Source organism: Phaenicophaeus curvirostris, chromosome 3 (assembly GCF_032191515.1).
Source record: "Phaenicophaeus curvirostris isolate KB17595 chromosome 3, BPBGC_Pcur_1.0, whole genome shotgun sequence".
Classification (NCBI taxonomy): domain Eukaryota; kingdom Metazoa; phylum Chordata; class Aves; order Cuculiformes; family Cuculidae; genus Phaenicophaeus; species Phaenicophaeus curvirostris.
In genome coordinates, this window is record NC_091394.1 from 47821686 (window position 1) to 47839251 (window position 17566).

The 17566-nt window shown below is 40.0% G+C and overlaps 1 long non-coding RNA gene across 4 annotated transcripts; it reads left to right on the forward strand.

Annotated features, from left to right (window-relative positions):
- Positions 1 to 1221: 1221 nt before the first annotated feature.
- Positions 1222 to 16495, forward strand: LOC138718585 (uncharacterized). 4 transcript variants are annotated; one of them, XR_011337108.1, is made up of 4 exons: positions 1222 to 1286; positions 4582 to 4714; positions 8756 to 9012; positions 16245 to 16495. It is a non-coding gene; the product is annotated as an uncharacterized lncRNA (long non-coding RNA). The 4 variants fall into 4 exon arrangements; XR_011337109.1 differs by lacking the exon at positions 1222 to 1286 and adding an exon at positions 1436 to 1506; XR_011337107.1 differs by lacking the exon at positions 1222 to 1286 and adding an exon at positions 1860 to 2708.
- The last annotated feature ends 1071 nt before the right edge of the window (positions 16496 to 17566 follow it).

Here is a 17566-nt window from a genome sequence, read left to right on the forward strand (position 1 = left end):
CACGTGTGGGCACCGTGCGCATTTTCCCTGCGCGGGAGCGTGTTTGTGTATTGCTGCTGCTGCACCACGTGCTGCGCTGTGCAGGGCTGAGAATCGAAAGCTTTAAGTGGCTGACGAAAGAGTCATAGAACGGTTTGCGTTGGAAGGAACCTTAAAGATCATCCAGTTTCAACCCCTCTGCCATGGGCAGGGACACCTCCCACTGGATCAGGCTGCCCCAGGCCCATCCAACCTGGCCTTGAACACCTCCAGGGATGGGGCAGCCACAGCTTCCCTGGGCAACCTGTGCCAGTGCTTCACCACTCTTATAATGAAGAAATTCCTCCTTATGTCTAGTCTAAATCTGCCCCTTTCCAGTTTATACCTACTGCCTCCAGTCCTATCACTACAAGCCTTTGTGAACAGTCCCTCTCCAGCTTTCTTGTAGCCCCTTTCAGGTACTGGAAAAGCTTTAGAAAACAGTGATCTTTATGGTGTTGCTGCTGCTCAAAGCATAAAAAATGACTGGGATTCCCCCCCCCCCCCCCATTATTGCCTTTCAACGTTTCAAAAATGTTTTCTCAAAGCCCCATCCAACCTGGCCCAGGACACTTCTAGGGAGGAAGCATCCACAACTTCTCTTTGGGCAACCTGTGCCAGTGCATCACCGCTGTCATCGTGAAGAATTTCTTCCTAATGTCTGATGTAAATCTTCCCCCCTCCAATTTAAAGCCATTCCCCCTCGTCCTATCACTCCATGCCCTTATGAAGGGTCCCTTCCCAGCTTTCCTGCAGTCCCTTCAAGTAATGGACGACTGCTCTAACGTCTCCCCAGAGGCTTCTCCAGGCTAAACCCCAACTCTCCCAGCCTGTCCTCATAGTGGAGCTGCTCCAGCCCTCAGATCATCTTCTCTGGACCAGTTAATAATGAATTCCTACAGCGGAGAAGGGATCCTTCCTCCCCCCACTCTTCCCCACGCAGTCAGTGCACTGCGAAAGGAAGCAACAGCGTTTTTTAACAGCAAATCCTCTTTATTACTCTATTTACATGGCATAATTACAGCGGCCTCGCTAGAGATACAACAGCTGTTACATCCTGAACAGGGGATGAGTGCGGGGGGGTTGGACAGACATGACACACTGGTGAGTCATGTCAGTTCAACCAGGCACCAGGGTTTTGGTCACCCCCTTCTCCCCCCTCTTGTTTGTGTCTCACTTGGATTCGTGCCCAAGCAGGGCTGACAGAGAGCTCCTCGGTACCACTCTGTACAGCGGCAGCTCGGGAGGACGAGGCTGGTGTTTTCCATGTGAGAAAAAGTCAGCTGTGTCTCCGAGGGACTGTAGACTCAGAGGGTGTTGGAAGTCCTGCTTCCCAGCTGTGAGGGCTGCCTCTTCACCTTGGTGTTTTGAGCGTCCCGGCACGGTCATGCCAAAAGAGTAATTACAGGAAGTTAACAAAAGACACGTCAGGGATTTGAAGAAATTTCCCTCTCTCACCATCAACCAAACTGCCTCACGCTTCTCATTGTGCGTGGGACAGCCAGCAACCTTGTGAAACAAGTGCTTCTCTCTCCTTTCTCTCTCTCTCCTTCCCCCTCTCTCTTCCCTCCCTCCCTCCCTCTCTCCCTCCCTCTCTTTCTCTCTTTCCTCCCTTCCTCCTCTTCTTTGGATTCTTTTTTGTTTGTTTGTTTTTCGTTGAGGCTTGTTTGTCTTGGGTTTTTTGAGTGGATTTTTTGGCGGGAGGGTGTTTTTTTTTTGGCAAGATCACCCTTAGGAAGGGAAGAAATGAAGCTTTGCTTTCACACTGGGCTCAGGCTTGTTTTAAGAGCGTTAGGAACAGCCTTTCTGGCTATGCTGGAACTTTTGCTCCTAGGAATTTTCTCAAAGGATGCTAGGGGAAAACTGATTTTGACTTAGGGCAGCAGCTTTAGCTAGTAGGAACAGGGAGTGGACCACTGGGTGTTCATTCTTAGGTCCCTTGGTACAAAATGCACAGAGAGGCAATTTTTTGAACAAAGTTACTCCATGAATGTGGGTATGGAGAGGTATATCCATAACTGGGACCAGTGGGAAGGACAGAATGGGCCCATGCAGTGCACCTTGCAGTTGGCGGGTGTAATACCTTGGATCTGTCTATAATTCTGGCCATCTTTACCACTTGAGGACTCTTGGTATGTGTTCAAGTTAGTACAGTGGATAAACTTTGTGGAAAAAGTAGGATAGCTGGAAGGAAACTGCTGCAAACGTTTCTTGTTAGTAAAGCCTCAACACACCTGAAACATAATTGTATCTAAAGAGAGAGCAGGTCATCTTTTTTTCTCTTCTGTCCTGAGCTCAAATCTAAGAAACAGAACAACTTGATTTTACAATGAATGCAGTAACCCGGTGGCTCATAAGTTGATGATGGATGTTTGTGTCGGCTGCTTCATGCAGGCAGGGGTAGATACGTTAAACAATGCATAGCTTCTCACAGTATTTCTTTCCCCTTTGCATGTTGGTGAGGCTGTGTTTCTTAGCATTACTTAATCTGCTACAGCTGCATCAGCACTAATCATCACATCTCACAAGCGGTTCACACTGCTCACTGAGCCACTTTGGCATCTGTGCAGCTCCTTAGTTAAGTAGTGGTATAAACGTGCAGCAGGATTCATCTGTGCCAACAGCTTTGAAGAGCTTGGTTTAGTCAGAACAAGTTCAGCTCTGTCTGGACCCATCTACATAGACATGCTGTAAGTATTTGAAAATTTGGATTACAAGAAGGAAGAGGAATAAAACTGGAGGGGCTAGATTTTGAATTGCTCAATGATTGACTATATCAGAGGTTTGTCAATGTTCTGTGGTCATGCACTCGTGTGTCTGTCCTGTTATACTGCCACATGTGATATCTTGCACAAGTAATTGTGTCGTACTTTACAAGTGCTGGGAGATTGTCTTACAACGAACCAAAGTCTCCAAGGCCATGCTTTGGGCACAGAAACTGTTAAAGGAAGTACTCTGGAAAATTGGGACCTAGTCATTTCAGGCCTGTAGATGTTTGTTATCTTAGTCTGTTTGTTCCAGTTTCCCATTTATAAACAGGAGTATTATATTTTCCCCCACTTTATAGGATTTTAAGAAAATAACTACATGGATTTTTGTGAAATGCTTAGATGCCTTTGAAATGTTTGTGAGAAAATTTATTTCCTTATATTCAGAACAGAATTAACCAATTCACAGTGATTTAAGCTAGTCATACCTTCAGCAATGAGACTAAAGTATTGTAACAAATAATTGTTCTTCCAGTGAGTAAATCTGTCCTATGCATGGAAAAACAGGAATCGCTACTGTGGGTCACGCCCTTTCTTTACCTTTCCTTATCCATGACATTGACTAGTCTCAGATGTGTCGGAGGAAAAGGAGAGGCTACACAAGGTAGATGTGAGGTAATATTTTCCCAGAGATATCCCAGACACTGGAGCAATAGTTTAATGTAACTTCAAATCTTGTTACTGAGATAGCTGGATGGTCTTTATGCTTGTATAAATGTTTAATATCTCTATAGCATCAAAACTGTAATGGTAGTGGCAGTGCAACATGCTGAGTTGTGAATTACATAAAAATGCTTTTACTTTTTTTTCTTATCTCTTTATTTCATTCAATATCTTCTTGTGATTTGAGACAATGAAAACAGAAGTTCCTGTTTTTTCCTTTTCTGTACCATTCATTAGTTTACATACTTCCATCATGTCTGCTTTCCGAGATTAAATTTTTTTACTCTTCTCAATCTCTTTTCCTATACAAATTGCTCCCTGCTTTTGATCGTTGCCTTGCTTCTCCCCCAAGTCTGTTTAGTCCTACAATATTGCATTTGTCAGTAAAGGTGACTTACGCCGCATGCCGTATCCGAAGCAAGGTTATGCCTCTGATTAAAATATATATGTACTTGATACCACTCCATGACCTAGTTCTTACGGAATCCAGCATGTTAGGCTTTATCTTTGGCTGCTGCTACATACTGAGCACGGGGCTCTATCAGCTTTGGAGTTTTTATAGCTTGTTTGAAGTTTCTCTTGATTTCATGTTTGTCTCAGTGCTGAATTGCTTCTGTCATTGCATTGTTCATACATGTAACAGAAGTAACAATGAAGTTACTCATGTATTTTCCTTTTCTCAAATATATTTTTGATAGCTGCAGGCTCTTGTCACCTCACTATTCTTTACCTGTCCCTATTTCTTCCTCTCTCACTGGCCTGAGTTAGTATATTAAGAACACTGGACAGAGTATAGGACCTGGAAGCACCCTGCTGTTAACCTTTAGTCATAATAAATCCCAACAATTTGATCTTACACTTTGATTGTCTTGCTCCAACAAGATATTAATTCATGACAGTAATTTACCTTTGTCCCCTAGTACCTTCATAGTTTCTCCAGTAGCTTCTCACATAAAAGCTTGTCAAAAATCTTTTGGAAATCTAAATTATGCCAACCAGCTGCACTCACATAATTATAGCTCACTTTGGCACCTTTATGCAAGGGCAAAAAAAGGTAAGTTAAAGTAGTGAAGACAATCCAAAGGTTTCTGAACTTCTGCATAATAGACTGTTTTTCACTTCTTTTACGTAGGCATTCGTGTGCTTGTGGAAGATCAAACAAGAACAAAAAGCCCAGGAGTTCCTTATCCAGAAGCATACTTACTCCTGTCTGGTGTAGCATCAGGTTTGCAGATTCTCAGTATGGACTTCAGTATAGACTCAAGGTAACGGGCAGTAGTTATTTTTCCTGATGATCAGCCAATGGAGTGATCTGTGCTTGCCACTCAGGTTTCCAGACATCTAATGGCAAAGAGGAACAATGGCTTCTCTACAAGATTCTGGTGTCAAGTCTCTCTCTGGAGAGTCTTCTCGGTGACAGGTCTTGCTTCCTTATCTCCACATGGTCCTCCCTCATGTCAGTGCCTCAGTATAAGAGCATATGGAACTAGAATGTTACGATTAGTGTAGGGGCAACTTAAGTAAGTACAGTAATGTTAGTTATGATTATAAGAACATGCAGAAACTTCCTAAGTGGCATAATCATGCTTCGAGACTAAAAGCTGTGTGACTACTCTGGAGAGTGGGTTTATGAAACTTGCATTAGTGTAAAAGTAATTTCTTCTCCATGGTTTGAAGTCAGGCCACTGTGTAAAATTTTAAATACAAAAAGTGAATTATAGGTTTAATCTTGTTTGGAGTAATGGTGTTCACTTTCAAGTTTTAGCTTAAAATAAATGTACAAGTTTGACAAGGAACAGACCTCATGTATTCCTTTCATCTATGCAGAAATTATAATTTTTGTCCACTGCTGGTGCATCTCATAACCACTTTGCCCTCTTGTCTAAGGGTAGGGGGTGAAGGGGAGTCAGCTCTGGCTCCATTTTATTTTGTGGCACACAAATGAGGGTATCAAAATCAGCATGACAAATGACGTGATCCTTCATAGCCTCAGTTTAGCTCAAGAACTTGAAGCATTCAAGGAAAGCATCCCTCTCCTGAAATTTGAAACTGTGGGTGCAATTTTGTAATTTATGTAATCAGGTTTTGCTTATCTGTAAGAAGTTAAGCAAGTAAAGCAGGTATGGCTGACCAAAAATTCATGTGGTTTTAGGGGGTTTTGTTTTCTTTTTTGTTTTAGTCATTGGATGACTAACTTATTTTTACCACAGGCCAGTTAGCAGGAGGTTTACTGCGAGGCTCCTAAGCAAGAGTGACCTTGCTTAGCTGACCTTGTCTAACTAAATACTAGAATGTCTCTCTCTGCTTAAGGTTTTGCATCAGCAAACTATAGCTAATTGTACAAAATCACCTTGTAAAGCAACAAAAACAAAGCCTAAGTGATGTCCATGCTTCGTAACATTCTGCCTTGAAAAAGCTATCGCTTAATTTAAATAATTCTTTCATAATAGTTGCTTCTGCACATTTTTATTATGTTTAGTGTAGCATACTCTAAATAAAAAAGAAAATGTATTGAACATTTTAGAATAGTTAGCTGAAAGGGACCTGCAACAATCTGCCCAACTGCATCCTTTAGAGCTACTACTGTCTTTTCCTGAAATTGGAATGGAAAGCACTAAAACATTCAAGATACAAAAATCTCAAAACAGTAAATAGAAAAATTACTCTCTGAAATTCCTGCTTTAAGGATTAAGCAGTTCCATTTTAGAAATTGTGCTTATGGCACTAATTGGTAACTTAACGATCAGCCAAGTGTTTGGTTGAGTCTACTCTAAAACATTGTCTCCGAAGTTATTTTTGTCCTTACAAGACAACGTTAAATTTGACTTGCAGAAGGACAAAAAATGTAATTGTAGTGAATGAAATATATGACTTACTGTTATATTAAATTTTATTTGGTATCACAATAAACAGTTTTCTTTGTAAGAAAAACTTAACTTGGAATACTTGTTGTGACTGTGAACTGAGGAAGTGATGGCACCACATCTTAGTAATTTGGAAAATAGAAAGTTCTTGCTAAAGATGCACTGTTAGCATTCCCTGTCATTGAGGTGGAAGGCTTATGTAGGAGATAAGTGCCTTCTGTGGCTGCAAGTTTTCACTACCTTTTTAGAAGAATATAAACGGGGTTGTTATTTATTAGGTGTAACAGTAGAGGGAAAGCTATTGAGATGTATAACCTTATGTCCAACAAAGATTGAAAAGGATGCAGACTAGTTAAAAAATAGTGGGATTTTATGGTGGGCCACAATTAAATACTGTATATTCAGTTTAGAAAAGCTTTCGCTGCTGTCTGTGTTCCTGCTCTGAGTATATGCTTTATCTTCAAAGTCATTAGCTTTGTACATTTATGGGTATTGTATCCACATTATTTTTGCTGCTGTGATTGTTTTATTAGTCTTTAATATTACACAATTTAAAATTAATACTTAAATTATTCTGCTACCTGTAATTTCCATATATTTAAGTGCAAACAGAATATCTTTCAATATTATATATAGATGTGTCACAGAGATTTTGAGTGATTAGTACTGAGCACTTGTAGACATAGTACACAGCTGAAAAGACTTGGTGCCTGCTTGAAACTAGCCATAAGGAGAAAATTTGCAGAATTAGGGACTACTGTGTCTGTCTTCCAGGTGATGCTCGTGAGCTAATGCTTTCACCTGGGTGGAGTCATGGAAAGGATGTTTGATGACTAAAGAAAAGGGTTAAGTTTTCACTGCTGCAAGAGGTGTGTAAGGTTTTTAAAGTGACAGGTAATGGGTGTTGGCTACCTTTCTATAAAATCCTAGACACAGCCTGAGGCTCTAGTCTTCTGAAGGCAAATGCATGTTGTGATGACTTGGGACTGTGCCTGTCTGCACTTACGATTTCAGGCAGTAAACTTGCATGTGGATCATCATATTAGGAGACAATGAGCACTATAGTCTATGGAAATTCATTTCACCATGGGTTTGTTTTTTGTTGTTTTTTTTTTTTGGGGGGGTGGAGGATCACAGCAATTGGGTGGAGGCTTCTGCTCTCTCATCCTCAGCACTTCTGTACTAGAGAAAATAAGTCAGGTGTCAGTGCTTGGTTTTAAAGCCAAAATCCTGGAGGTTTGAAGATGGGGAGGATTTAGCAGGGGAGAGAAACAGGAACGCACGCTACTTGTGTTCAGTAACGCTGACCTTTCTTAGTCTGCATAAGGCTCTCTGCTCTTTATGTAGTGCGCTCTTCTTGTGCATGATTATCAAGCCCAGCACTACTTAGGAGAGCCTTCTGTTTGGATGTGTAAGATCCAGCCTGATGTAGGGGAAGGGCTACTGCTCACTGAGAGAAACAGCCCAATTTAACCAAACAAGAGCCATACAACCAAGAAAAACCCAACCTAGACACCATGAGAAAAGTGCAACAGAGCTTTTTATAGAAAAGTATTTTGTCTAGATCAGGGTAGTTCTCGTGAATGCTGAAGTAAAATGATGTCGTGTCCAGAACTGTAATCTTCAGGTTATTTCTTGTACTGTGATGTGTTGGTGAAGGGTAGAGCATCCCCAGGAATGTTTTTTCAGAACACTGCACTTAAACATATGGGTATTCTGGGCAGTCCATAAGCAGCTTGATACAACTAGTGTGTTTTGTGAAGACCTAACCTCTTTTTGTGACGTCTTAACTTCTGTAAAGTGAATGCCATTATGTCAGGCAGTCCCTAAAACTGTGTGTGTTCTAAGCAATTACTTTTGTAAGATTTAGGTATTCAGATGTTTTTAGAGAGAAAATGCTCAAACCATCCTTCACACAAATATTTTCATGATAGTCTTCATGGTTTTAATCAACTTCACAAGTCTTTAAAATATAGTCATTTAGGATTGGGGGGAATGTTGAAAAATAATGGGGACATTCTCGGTACTTCAGTCTACTCAGTGGCCTGCATAATTAGCTAGGTGATAAGAGTCCTGGCTAATGGTTCTTTGTCTTGCAACAGGCAGAGCCACACTGTTCTTTCAAGAGAAGTGGGAGATAACTGCCCTGGGAGCTCCAGGAAAATGCATTAGGAGCAGTGAAGGTACAAGGAGCTGAGCTTGGATCCTCAGTGTAAAGTATGTTAATAGCCTGACTGCAAGCAACCTTGGATTGAATACTAAACTTATAGAGTGGAGATTTCATGCCTTGATGAAAAGGGGTCTCGGGACACTTAAGGAAGAAATAAAACTAGATGAAAAAAAAAGTATCCTTATGGAGCAAATGTTAGTGTTTACACAGCTGTTAATCATCTGTTAACTATTAAAATGCTAAAATCTATGTCCCTCCTCTCTCTCTTGCAGTTAAGAGGCATAGTAAGAGCTACACATCCCTATACCAGCAAATACCAGAATCTCTTGTATTCACCCACCTCTGCACCCCTTACAAGGTGTAAGAAAACCTGACAAGCCTAAGTATAGTCATTAATCTCCCGAGGAGCTAGAATTGAATCACCTGGATGCTAACAGTCTTATGCAGGATCATCAGCTGTTCAGAGATAAAACTCAGGTGTGGAGCTGTTTGATTAACTGGTTAGCCCTGAAAAGTGTAACAGGCCGTGGTAAGTTTGAATTACTTTCAGTGTTTGTGTTGAATTGTTTACAACTTTACAAAGTGCTAATTGTCTGTCTTACCTGTGTGTAGTTAAGGCAGATGATTGACATCTGTTTCAATCTCTTGCAAGTCTGCCTGCAGTCACAAAATATAAACAAGCTGCATAGAGCTAAGTCCTGGCTAGAATTTCTATCTTTAAATAATGTTAGTTGAAAATTGAGTAACTTCCCCTTTGAAGATGGAATCTTTTAACCTTAAATGTGAAATGAAAAGATTGAAAGTTTCAAATGTAACATGCTTAACTCATGCGAAAATAAAGAAGTACGCAGCCATGCATGATTATGTGATGTGGTTAGCAGGAGCTGTGTTGTGATGAGCCGTGCTGGCCAAGAGGGCAGTAGAGCAACAGCTGCTTTTGGTGAATCTAATTTCTTGTCCTGGAATAAAGAGCCTTTTAGTCAACAGTGATAACTGGATAGACACTGCATTATGTTTGATGTACAACAGTGAAATGAATGTGGAATCTTGGGCCAAAGTGGTATTAATTACTTACACTCACTGAGAGCTTGGAAGATTTTTGGGGAAAAGGGGGAGTTCACGCTATGCATAGGTTTACAATCTGTGTTCCAGTTACAGAAGCTGGAAAAGCTGAAATAAATGTAGCTCTTTTTTGTTGTTGTTTTTGTCTGGTTCCCTAACACACACTGAACCATGTTTGAAAGAGAGAGGTAAGGATTACGTAACAGACAGTACTTATTGCTTAATAACGAATATAGTGGTGGTGTCATCTTCCAAAACATAATTTCTTACATTACTTGTTTTTTAGGAGTGGAATGTCTTTACATTGTATAAAGGTTTGAATTCTGACAGCTATTATTCATTCAGAATGTGTTAAATGATATTGTAATACACAGTATTTCTGTTAAATGCAGAAATTTAAATAAAGCTTATTCTATGCTGTGGAGAGAAAACTCTGAGAGAACACAGCTGCTTTCTTAGAATACCTTACTCTTTCTTACTTTATTTTGTAGTAATTCAGTTTGTGTCAATAGTCTTAGTATGGACACATGAACATTGCTAAGAAACCAAAAAGTTAATTTAATGCGTATGTTTAAGATGAGAAGAATAATATCACAGAGTGCATTTATCTAACCTTATTTTGCTGCCTCATGTTAATATGCAGAGCACTCTAGATATGTTCTGTTCTATAAGTATGGATGTGTCCTGGGCTTACGAATATATATATGCTTACAAACATACATATGTGCAATGTAATAACCTATCCCGATCATCACAGTTGCTGTAAGTCTTAGAAGAAAACACATAGCTGAGAACATTAAATGCTGTTCGCATACATCCCTGTATCTATATGTGTGTAAATATTCACACAGTGCTATTAGTTATGTAACTCTGATTTGTGACAACGGCACTTTATTGATGTTCCTTGTTGTTTCACATTATTATTATTATTATTATTACTGCTACAGATTGAAGACATTATTTTGCAAATTTAGTAACAATATTTTTGGAAGGCTTAGTGAACGGAATGCTAGCAGAAATTATCATTCTGTTGTGTGTGTTGCGCCAGCATCTGCTGGGAAATATGGTGCCTCTGTAAAAGTCCTTGGTAGACTGGCCAAAATTTAAGTCCTGACCAAGTGACACGTATCATACTATCTTTCACTCTCAAAGCCAACTTCAGAATTTCATGTCCACATAATACAGTGTTGTGCATGACAACTGTGAAGGAAGTCATGCTGCTAATGATTTTCAGCAGTGCACTTTCCCTGAAGTGGCCAAACAACTTGTTAACCGCTGTTCCAGAAATACAGTGTCCCTGTCAGAAACGTCCATTATATCTCAAAAGAGTAAAATTCTGTTCAAATCAGATAAGGTTTCTGGGTGGCCCAGTGTTAGGAGTAGCTTAAGGCAGCAGAAAGGTAGGCAGGTGTTAGTGAAGACAGATAAACACAAGACCACCAGGGACTACAGACTGCATGGACAAGTAAGATTCTTTGAGTGGGGGGCTCAGCATTACTAGTGTTCAGAATTTGGAAGTGACACTTTGGTTTACTTCAGATTTATAAAAAAAAACTTCCATGGACTTCAGTGAGGTAAGGTGCTATAACTTTTAGCTCTGCTAGCATTCAAAGATGCTGCACTTCTCAGTAATTTAATTTCTGCAGTATGAATGGACCTGATCAGCAAGTTAATATAGTGTAACTTGCTTTGACAGAGCCAGAGGGAGATATAAAGGAGATATACTGGAGACAGGAGAATGAGACATGCTGCAGAAGAAACAGTGAGGCTGCCCATTAATGCCTGGTGATGGCATATTGTTCTTTGCTGTCAATCTGTTGACTCATGTACACTTCAAAAGAGCTCTCAAGGGAGCCAGTTATACGAGTCACTGCCTGATGCATTGTAAATCATGGCAGTGCATTTTTTCTGTTGTGATGGGCCTTGAGTGTGCCTAATGATGTTTTGAAACATCATCTTATGCTATTGGAACTGGGAGATTTCTGTTGAAAGTGGGACAGTGGGATAGGGAAAACCTATCACGGATGTGATCACTCAGAGCCATTTCTGGCTTGGCTGGTCGTCTGTTCTTTAATATCATGTACTGCTCCTGTTCAAAGCTAAGAAAAAGGCAGAAACGATGAGCTTCATGTGATTTGAATAGAGGTGAAACTGAAAACTTAAGACGTTCAGTCTCCATGGCCTGTCTCAGAGAAGTTGAATTGCTAAGACTTGGTCAGCGAACAGGACAAAGGCTTCAGAGGGGTAGGGCAGGAGTTGGTGCTGCCAGGTGCTGCTTTGGCATGGAATTTTGTCTTAGGAACAAACGAGTGCTTCTCTAAGGAGCAGACCTCAAAGGGTACCCAATGAAACTGAATGAACCTTGAAATGTTGCAAACGAAACATTATAGAAGAACTGGGCCTGGGCTTTTAGCCAGGGTTCCTAAGGAAAGCAGGCTTACACAATTATGTTGCCCTTGTTTGCTGCTCTGCCTGGATTCCTCAGTAACTTTGGAAGTTGTAGGACAGTTTCAGACAAATATTACACAAATCAGAACTCTTAAATGTGCTTTCTTCTTGATTAAAATGATTGAGTGCGTAAAAGCCTGAATCTTTCCACAGAAAGAAAGGCTTTGACAAGAATTCAGTTATGTTTTTTAGTGATAAACCCACAAGGGGGATATTTTGAATGCCCCAAGCACAAGACAAAAGGCTGTCACAGTTTGCATCTTAGTTGAAATAGGATAATACAAACGTGTGACACAAAGGTGCAGGTAAACATGAGAAGCATTTCATTCTCTGTGAAACTGTGGGCCTTTTAAAAACTTGATGGATCATTTGTGTTTTTAAAGCTAAAGTTAGGCTGCTTACAGTTACAAACCCACAAGCCTAACTAGGTGATTTCGCAGATGATGAGTGACTCATAAACACAAATTTGATGTCTACTTTATTTATCTAAAAAAAAAAAAAAATCCAAACCGACAAACCCAACAACAACCCAAATCAACCAAATGCGAAAAATTATCCATCACTTCAAAAGAAGTATTTATCTTGGTCAAGTTAATTTTGTGCAAAGATGTTAAACCAACAGCTTGGCTTGTTTGTCCCTAGTCAGAATTCAATTCCTAGAGTCGAGCACAAAGTCGTCAATAGATCACCAGTGGAATTTAAGAAAAGGATAACTGATGATGAGGCTTTTAATTCAATTGCTAATAACAAAATGATACCTTCACCTATGTTGTTGGAAGTATTTCTTTTTCTTGAATAAGTAATGGAAATTAGTTATCTCTTAAACTAGTTGAAGCAGTAGCAGTTCCTATAAATTCAAAGCACAGAACTGCCTATGTAAAGACTTGCAGATCAAAGAGGATATGGTTACAAAGCATTAAAACAAACTGTAATATCCAAGTTGGAGATTGTCTAGGAACCTTTGGTGCTGGCAATTCATGAGCTCCCAGAGCTACACGGGTTTGCCTCTTTCTTTGGTGCTAAGAAAAGAGGAAATCCCCCTTGTTTTGGAAGTGCTAAGGAGATAACTTTAATTTTTTTTTAAATTAACAGGAGTGAATGATTGCAAGGCAGTTAGGCTGTTCAGCTTCTTGTCTTGCTTCACAAAACCTAAGAAGGTTATTTTAGGTGTCCTTACATCATACAGTGATGTCACTATTTCCAGTACTTACTCTGAGGACAGAATGGGTTCTGACCTTTGACTCCCAGTTTACTAACTCATACTTTCATGGCTATCAGAGCTTGTAGAGCTGATGATCCCATTTTGTCAATAGCAGTGATCATAGCAGTTACAGCTTGAAAAAGGCCACGTCCATTCATAAAGACACAACATAAGCAGTAGTGTGGACACTACCTCTTGGATTTTAATCTGTTTCTAGGCTTTGCCTGGTATTTGCTGTGCCAAATTTCTATGCTTGCACTTAATAATTTACAAAACTCTTGAAATACATCTTAAGTATGTGGGTAGCTGTCATTAGAATAGGGAAATTAAGAGTCAAGGGACCTGATTTCAATATCTGATGCTGAAGGACTTGGCACAGGGAACCAGTGGTGGTCTTTTCCATATCTGTAAAACCAGAACGGCTTTTACTGCTGGGCAAATATTGGATGCAAATATGCTTCCTTTGCCTTCATGTAAAGTCATTATATGTGCTTGATATGTTTTAGGCATTGCAATATTGCAGGATGGCAGTTCAGCCAACCAGGCAGCTCAGAAGTTATACTGCAGCAATGAAATGGTGCTCAGTATGAGTAGTTACACAAGGAAGTGCCTCATTGGGTAGACAGAGCTCGGATTAATCGGGGCTCCTCTACTTGCCACTTGGGCCTTAATGAAGGGTTAAGGGCTGAAAAAAAACCTGTAAAGCACTACCCAGCCACTGAGGAATAGAAGGAGGAGATGTGTGGAGGTCTTTAAGGGAGGAGCAAGGAGTGATGAGTTCCTGGGCTTAGTGGTTTGCAGACTTGCTACCAAGAAGATTGTATTGGAAGCCAAAACATATTTGGATGCCTCAGGGAGTTTGTGGGCACAGGTTTTACTTGTCCTAGGAAATGGATATTTACTTTGGATGGTGGGATAATGTGGGTGTGCATAGAGTTTTGAGTTTGCTACCTATTGTCAATTGTAAGTCAGTGATCTCTCTGCTGATGTACCTTCACTAATGTGGTTAAGTTATGCTTTATTGGAATGGTTTCACAGGCAGTAGCAAATGTAGACTCTGCTGCAGAGACAAGACTAGAACTTCTTTTTATGATTGTGCTCTGTTCCTCCTCTGAGTCAGATAGGGATGTCCTAGCCAAAAAAGCCTATTCTTATCTAAGCTGTGGCTTCCTAGAGTAGTATATCAGGGGAACTGAACTAGCAATGAATTACATATCTGAATTGTAGCAAGGCAGGTGCTGTCTTGTCAAATGTGTGCCAAAAGCTCCAGTGTCAACAGTGAGGGTGAATGATGTAATGGCACCCTACAGCCAGAACCATCCTGAGATCATGAGCTCATTTCATGTTAAATAATGATCAGTTGGAAAATAGTTCGTTGTCATTAGTAATCTGCCAACAGATTTACTACTTAATTTTCTTTTGAAAGTGGCAAGGAGATTGAAGCAGCTCTTGCTGGCAGAGCCTTTGTTCAGCCAAAACCACCAAATCAGATCTGACCTAAAAGTAATATTTGACTGTGTGTAGAATGATCATCTAAAAACCCGGTCCAGATGTAAAGATTGGAGCAGGAAAAAGGAGTGGGAGCCAATAAGCTGTTAGGGAGGGAGTTTTGGCAAGGATTCCCATGTGCTACTTATATCTTTAGCTGTATTTTCAATCTCTTCTAGCTGTTACAGTGAATGATAAGCTTGGGAGACCTCAGAATTCTCTAGATTTTCATGAGGAGCTTGGGTAATTCTCTTTTTAGAAAATATTACACTTTTTTAAAGTAATAATATTGTACAGAGATGGATGTAAGATAAAGATAAGTGGTGAATTTTATAGGTTTGGGAAAGAAATTGCCTCTCCCTTCCCTGTGTTTATATGGCTCACTAGGTCTCTAGGTTAGTGGTATGGTGGAAAAATATTATTTCCTCCTTTTTCCCCCCTTTTCCTCCCTTGGTACTATTTCCTCTCTTGCTACTGTTTCTCTATTGCTATTAATTGTTTGAAGAACATCTGCTTTATAACAAGTATACTTGTCACTGCTGTTTACGCTATAAAAAGGAAAGAATGAATTAGAGTGTAAAGTAATGTTATACATTATGGCTTTGGTGTTTGTTGTTGGGGTTTGGTTTTGTTTTTTAAGTCTCAGGTTATTTTTCAAGGGCACGGAGGCTTCTTCTAACCTATGTACATGTTGTTTCTCTACTACTGAAATATCAGTGCTAAGCAATTGCCAAAATCTTTTTCATTTTTCTTTTTATCTTCACTTGGCCTTCACTGACTTTGAAGTTTGGTTCAGGTCAAATTGTACATTTATCTTCTTAAGCATCTGAAGTGATAACCTCAGTTTGTCCTTTAGATCCTGAAAGCTTACATTTCTGTTCAGCTTTAAGTCAGCTCTCCATGGGCTGTACCGAAATTATTAGAGGTATCGAGTGACTGATTTTTAATGAAAAATAAGAAGCGTGCATCAAGCATTGCACAGACTTTGTGAGAATGTGTCTTAGGTTAAAAGCTCTTGAATTTTGCTGCCACTGTCACTGGTTTCTAACAAAATCTGATTTATAGACATAAAAACAGGGGCCTTGAAAGCTGCCAGTCCAGTAAGAACAATTCATTAATTAGCACTTCTTTGCTCATGATTATGAGCAATATAACGTTATGTCTTGGAATTTCCTTTTTGCTCCCAGAGAACCTAATCTGTATAATACATCTGTATCTCTACATATGTTTATCTGTACCGGGGTAAAAAAGTGTTATATGCACTTTACAGAACTATATACTTCATAAAGGTTTATGTTTACTGCATTGAGATCACATAATCTGTCAGGCAGATTTCTATCATCATTCTACTGGAGAATTTTGCACTCTCCAAAATGGAGAATGAATTAGGACATCCATTTTGGACTGCGAGCTGCCTTCCCAGAAATAAGTTTTAGACATCTTAGACAACAGCCATGATAGGACAGGTTTTGTTTTGATCTCAGAACTGCCAGAATAGACCCTAGAATTAGAGAGTTCTGGATTATTTTTTTTAATTTTTATTTTTTGCTTTGCTTTTACAGAAGGGAACCAGCATGGGTGATAGACCTGCTGCTTCTCAACAGGAATGCGTAATGAAGAGAGCTTGTTTGGCAGAAGAGATGGGTGGGAGGCAGACCTGGATCGTCTGTGAACAGGAGCACTTGGAGAGAGAGGAAACAGGAAAATCTTTGCCTTGGAATGCTGACAAAACTTGGACTGCTATGGAGGCAAGGCCAAGCTTTACAGAATTTTGGGACGCTGCAGTACTTCTTAATAGTAAAGCAATTGGTTGAGAAATGCCTTTGTTAAGGCTAAGTACCACGTGGTTTGGGTTGGGTTTCTTTTGTGTGTGTGTGAGAGTATGCCGTGGGGTTTGAAACTTGAATTACAACACTGAGGAGGGGTTCTGAGAAAATATAAGAAGGTTACTGAATGGAAAGGGGAGCCTTGGATACTTAAGTCTGCTGTTCACAGCTCTGTGATAGATAGAAACAGCCCAAGTCAGTTTAAAGAGAGTTAGCTTTGGATTCATCTGACTCTCCCCACAGGTTAGTGGTTATTCCAGGCCTGTGGGCTCAGCCTTAGGTTTCAATGAAGACTTGTAGCAGTCTTTGATCCTGTGGCTCTTGATGTCCTGAATTTTCAGGAGAGCAGAAGTTGCAGAAATGGATGCTGTTGTCTTCCACTAAAGATTTTGGGCACTTCTAGCCTGGCTGCATTCATAGAATGAGAACAGTGTGATGCTGTGGCTCTTTGTGAGTCCTCATATGCCACGTTATTGTGTGCAAGTCGTGATCCCTACATAAGAACAGGAGATAGAGACTCTTACAGGGGAGTTGCATCAAAATGTTAACATTACAGTGCCTATATTTAGGTACTGTATGTTCTTATTTAGTGCCTTACTAAAAGGTGACGTATGCATCCTGCGTAATGAGCACTGAGAACGCAATGGACCTGTTCCTAATCTGATAGTATTTTAAAATGATTTGAACTTTGATACCGGTGAAATTATTACTCACAATTTTTAATTCTCTGATGCAGAAGAATTAGGTTCTTGTTTTCTCTAACTGTGGTCAGACCTTGACACTGGTTGTAGTCTTCCCTTGCTCTGGTATCTTCACCTCCAGGTGATAGCACTGAAATACTTTTGAAGCTTAATTGTAATGCAGCTTTTTTAGTATCTGCTACTAAGATAGAGAAGTAACTGGCAAAGTTCAGGTCTGTTAAGAATCACTCCCTTTTTCTGTAATTAATAGAATGCCTTCACAGACACAGCCAGACATACAAACTCAGTGCTAAAGAATTATGATAAGGCTATAATGATAATGAACTAATTTGCAACAGCTGAGTACTTCCTTCATAA